Below are 6,277 nucleotides of genomic sequence, written 5' to 3'. Positions count from 1 at the left end.
CATAGTTCATTGAGACTTCCAGTTACTGAGGTCCTGGTAGATGTTGATTACACATTGAAATGATAATATTTTGAATGTATTAGGTTAATTAAAATTCATTATTAAAATTAATTTCATTTCTTTATACTTTTTAAATGTGACTACAATACAGTTTAAAATTCCACATGTGGCTTTAAAATTCCACATTATATTTCTGTGAGTACTGTTCTCAAGCTTTTCTGATTTTCACAACTGTGGAATATCAAATAAGTTAATCAGATAGTTAACTATTTGGGGAAAAAAGATTAAATTCTTATTTCACATCAGAGTCTAAAAGCAAATCTCGGTTTTTTTGAAAATGTGAAAAATTTTTACACCATGGTATAAAATACTGGAATAAAATGTTCATGAATATACATGAATGGGAAGATCTTTTCTAAGCATAATATCAAAGGCAGAAACTTTAACAGAAAATATTGAGAAATGAAAATACATACCAGAGAATATTCAGGAATCAGAGGCTTTCTATCTTCAAAGTGTTCTCCTGAGTGCCAGGAAGTCCTAGGATGTTCAGTCTGTCTGTGGCCACAAGGAACTTGAAAATCGTGCTGTTCAATCCACTTTCTGGAATTTCAGACCATGGACTTCATGAATTGTTTGTATGGACCTCCCATCTCTGGTAGGGGGGTGTGTGTGTGTGTATGTGTGTGTGTGTGTGTGTGTGTGTGTGTGTGTGTGTGTATGTGTGTGTAGGGGGACAGTCTGGAACTAAATCCCAAGAGACTACCCACCAGACCCATCCTGGGTTGTTGGTTGTCATGTTTTATGATTTATGATCGGACACGAGATAGTCTTTCATTTCCCTTTGAGCCCTCCATCCCATCAAGCTAGAATGAGACCATCAGATGAGTCATCTAGTTTATATGAGATTACATTGCTTGCTTTGGGGGAGTTCTTTACACTAATACAGATTATTTAACTTTTTCACAGGATGTGGGATGTTTTATTCCCAAAGTGGTGTGATTTCTTACAATTTCAGTCATACTTGAAGTGCTCTAGGGTAATGTCAATTCATTCATTCAACACATTTTTACTCAGCGTTTATTATGTGCCAGACGCTGTTTGACACTGTGAAAAATAGATGAGGTCCTTGCCCTCGAAAAGCTTATGTGTCAGTGGAGGTAACAGAGAATAAGCAACACATACATGTCATCATCCCAGGAAGTGATAAGAAGAAAAATAAAGCAGATTGGGGTAAAGAGTGATGGTCAGAGCCACTGTTTTGGATGAGGTGATTAGACAAGGTCCCTGGCGGAGTGACTGAATTTTAAAAGAACTATCCATGTATGTATCTAATATGTATTAGTTCATTTTCACTCTTAAGGTTTTAGTGACTTTTTTTCAGTGTGTTTTCAGTACATCATGGTGGATTTTTGTTGTTGTTTCTTTTCCTGATTTAATGTAGCAATCTTATTACAAAAGTATTTTTTGATTCTGCTTTTCCCACAAATTATGTTGTAATGATTCTCTAAGTTTCAACCCCTTTGAAACTATCCTTTAAAATGGTTATGTTGCCAGCGAATGTACCCAGTGTTCCAGGTTCCCGTCCTGTCCCAGAAAGAATTCAGAGACAAGACGTAGTAGTTTAAAAAAGTAAAGTGAGGATTTATAAAGGATGGATAGTACACTGTCAGGGGGAGAGCGGGCAGACTCAGGTGAGTGGCTGCCCTGAGTTTCTTTGGCAAGTTAGTTACATAGGGTGTAAAAATGAATGGGCGGAATATTCATTGGGGAGGGAAGGGTTTGGGGTCGTATTCCCTGATTATCATCCCAACTCCACCTTCCCAAAGGGAGGAGGGAATTGTGTCCTTATTTAGTCTGGATCAGAAGTGTCATGGTGTCGGTCTATGATGGGTACTTCTGATCTGCAAGGCTAATTTTATTGAAATGAGGGCATAATGAGCAAAAGGTTACATTCGGACACTGGAAATTCCTGTTTTTTCTCACCTTTCTTTGTCAGTCTCCAGGCCACTCATCGCCCCAAAAGGTGTGACCACTTATCAGCCCAAAGGTTCCCACTTTTCTTTCTCTGCCCAGGGACCCCTGGTGCTCACATGATGTGTGGTTTCCTGCATTTGGCCTGTGCCCCTCTTTTCTGCCCAATTCCTGCCATTTGGTCTGTGTCCCCCTTTCTCTGCTCATATCCAGCTATCTGTCTGCTCTAACAGTTGTACCGTATTTCTTAGCTATTTCCATATTGTTGATACATAGATGATTTCTAATTTCCTGCTGTTATAAATAACAATAGCGTGAACTTCATTTTTTATAAATCTTTTTAAATGTTTTAAGTATTTCTTAGAAGATGTTGAGAAGTGGTATTTACTGATTCAGAAAGCCATTTAATGTAGTAGTTTAAAATAATTAAAAATATATACATAATGAATCATTTTAAAGAAAAATATTTTCATAACCAAATACCATATATTATTTATATACCATCTGTCTATATATCGAGATAGCTAATATATCTATCTATATATCATATGTCTATCATCTTTCTATCCATCCATCATTTATCTGACTGTATCTATCATCTGCCTTGACCTATTGTTTAAAAAAAAAAGTAAGCTCACCTGTGTCGCTTGAAGGTGGTGTAAACCTCAACTCTTTGAAAATCCCATAAAATATTTTAAAAGTTGGGTACGGCATTCAATGTCTCTAAGTTCTTATTCATATTTTATTAAGGAACTGTTTCTCCCAGAGTAATTCTCCCTGATATTTCTAATATTGCCATGTCAAATAAACCCGAGGTTTACAGATAATTATTTTTTCAATGCTCATTGCTGAGATGATTGTATGCACTTAACACAAAGAGAACAGTTGACGCTTCATAGACTTTGCCTGAAGCTGTCTTGATGAGGGAGGAATCGTTGAATAATCACAGCTTGTCAGGGAGGGGCGCTCTCTGCACTGGAGGACCTCACATTTTCTCCCATCACAAATCATCGCTGGAGGCTGCTCTGCATGGATATTTGCATGTGAAATACCTCATCGCGTTCCTTTGGCAGAGTCTACCAGGACAAATACACGAGTCACACCCAGGATAGCAGCTTTGTATTTTAACATGAGTTTAACGTGTACAAAATGTATACCAGGTTTTAATTTTCACTTATTAATTCATTCCTCTGCCATCATTATATCTTGAAAAGTTTTCAGCTTACAGAAAAATTGCAAGAATGATACAATGAATATTTGTACATCTATCACCCCGGTTCATCAATTGATAGGATTTTGCCATATTTGCTTATATCTTTTCATATGTGTGTGTAAGTATGTGTACACATACATGTGTGTATGCATGTGTGTATACACAGCTGTATAATATATGCATATGTGTAAGCCCATGTATAATTACTACCTATACCCATATTTTTTAAATGAACCATTTGTGAGTGAACTGGGGACATCATGACTCTTCTCCAGGACGAGGATTCAGAGGCTAGCAAGGCAAAAAATTTACGGGAGCACCGAAAAACTCTGTCATCAAGACAAAAAAATATTGAAAAATTCAAATGTTAAGGGAAAAAGCCCATGATGACCAAAATATCAAAAACTGTAATAAAGACAGGCTGTCGTTTGTTTTATGGCCCTGCATAATTGCACAATGAGAACAGTGTTGCCAATCAGCCCGAGGTGCTGGGACATGTGGCTGTTGGGTTTTTGAGGAATGATGATGGCTTCTGAACAGACTGGGTAACATGGGCTTTAAATATACTAAAGCATTTTGATTGTAAAGCCTGTATTAACTTTTTCCAGTTGGTGCGAAATGTGTACATAGGGCCACGCCTTTCTCCCCCTGCGTCACGCTCCCACGAGGCTCCGCACTAAGGACTTGTGCGTGCATCTCTTAGGAACACAGGTTCTTCTCCATCACTACGGGCAATGCAGTGATCACATGCAGGCATTTTGACTTTGATGCACTATGAGTATCCAATAGATGCCCATATTTAAATTTCCGTGATTGTGGTATTGATATCTTTTATGTCTTGTCCCTCCCCCCATCAAGATCCAGTCAAGGATGATCTCATTGAATTATCAAGTCTCTTCATTCTCCTTTAATCTAGACAGCCCCCCACCCCCCGCACTTTTGTCTTTCACACCCCTGGCAACTTTGAAGAATTGAGCCCCATTGTTATGTAGACTATCTCTCCATTTTGATTTGCCTGATTGTTTCCTCAGGAATACTGTATTCTGCCAGATTAAAAAAAAACAAAACCCACAATTGTTTGAATCTTATCATGTACTGGTAGTCCCAGGAGGACTGAGTGACTGCTTTCTAAAGTAGTGACATCACTAGCTCGGTGTGCATGCCAGCTTTACAAGAGCAACAAAACCAGGATTTTTGCAGGAAAAGCAGATCATTCTGAATTATCAGAGGAGATAGGTACCTTTTAGGTTTTAAAGGTTTTGTGATAGAAAAATTGCTGGCTGGAATGACAAGAGGTTTCTGCTTCTGGGCCAACTTTGACTGATTAGAGGAGACTTTCAAGGTTCCCCAAGGCCTCAAGAAGAAAGTCTCATAGTCCGAGTGATGGCAGCCGCCGACATCTAGGTGAGGAGCAGGGCAGAGGCACTGGCCAGTGGTGCGACTACACTTCATAAGGAATGATTGTGGCCTTACTGTGTCAGATCCTGAAAAATGCATGAAATTTTCTTGTAATGGTTGTCTAATTCCTGCCTAAAACTGTTAAACAGTTTAAAAAAATCAGTTCCCCTCCTCCAATGTTCACAAGTGTTGATCAACACTGTAAATATAATGAGATTAACCCATGATTAATTCCCTCCGTGGAACTAAGGCAACAACTTGGAAATCTTCTTTATTGTCATTATGACAGTCGAGTTCAATTTGAATATGGAAAAACCTTATCTTCTTGGAATTTAATTAAAAGTAAATGAAGAAGCTGTACCATGAAGATTTTGCTCAGAAAGAATGGTGTTGGTATCCAACTCTCCTGCCCCTCTGTTGAACTCCTTGTCAGCCGGTCTACTTTGGGAGTCAGTTTCTCCCTCTGCCAAATACAAGTTCATTCTTCTTCAGATCTTTCCTGGTGCAGTAGTGAACAATGTATATGCCGATGGCCTTCTCAATTAATTCTCCATATAAAGCTGGAGGGTGATTTGGCTGTGTTTCTCTCAATTTTTAAGTGTACAGCTTAATTAAGAATTGTAGATTCACATGCAATCGCAAGAAGTAATACAGCGAGATCTCAGCTAGCTTTGCCCAGTTTCCCCCAATGATCACTTTGTGCAAAACTGGAGTACAATATCACAGGACAATATCAATGTCAGGAAATCAACATTGAGACCATCCACCAATCTCATTTGGGATTCTTGTTTGACTTGTGTGTCTTTAGCACCATAGAAATGATCACATGTGTATGAGTACAACTTTGACCCAGCATGTCTGCTCGCAGGAATCTCACCTCCAAAAGTATTTGCATATTGTTACCAAACTTGGGTCTGCTTGCCTGTAAGCAGCAATCTACTGACACCGGGTCGTGGTGAAGGAAAGTCCAGTGTTTATTGCAGGGCGCCAAAGAGAGAGAACAAGCAGCTCATGCTCAAAAGACCTGAACTCCCCGATGGTTTTCAGGGAGGGGTTTCTAAAGGCACTGTGAGGGATGGGGCTGTGGGCTGTGTGATCAGCTGGTGCACAATTCTCAAACTGGTGGACATCAAGGTGAAGTTTCAAGCATCATCAACCTTCTGGTTTCAACCAGTCTAGGGTCTACATGCTTGCAGTCAACAATTTTTATCTGGTGGAGTCTACTTCCTGTAAAAGCAACTGAGGAGTATGGGTCAGGGCTTTATATCTTTCAGGGAACTGGGAGTTTGGTGACTCTACTAGGATTTATAGTCTAAATTGTTACCAGTTTCCTGGCCCAACAGCTATTCTTTCTAATGATTAACATCTTCACATTTCCTAATTATTAACTCTTGAGCCAGCTTTTTGAGACTCAGGGGAGGACTGGGAGACCAAAGCAAAAGCCTTTACTTCAAAGGACAGGGACACAGGGGCTGGTATACGGTTTCAGTCCCCTCTTTCCTTTGCTTCTCCTCAAACTTGAGTGGAACAGGTTCAGGACAAGAAAGGGAATCAGATTTTGGGTGGAGAGTTTAATCATAAGCTTGGCAGAGGAACTCAGTTTTAGGGGGACTCAGTTTCAATATGTGCACAAAGCCAAATACAGAAAAATACAGACTGTGGTATTTTGTAGTAGTGAGGTGGGAAGCCCCA

The sequence above is a fragment of the Camelus ferus genome, chromosome X (assembly GCF_009834535.1).
Source record: "Camelus ferus isolate YT-003-E chromosome X, BCGSAC_Cfer_1.0, whole genome shotgun sequence".
Lineage (NCBI taxonomy): Eukaryota > Metazoa > Chordata > Mammalia > Artiodactyla > Camelidae > Camelus > Camelus ferus.
This window is presented reverse-complemented; position numbering follows the sequence as displayed.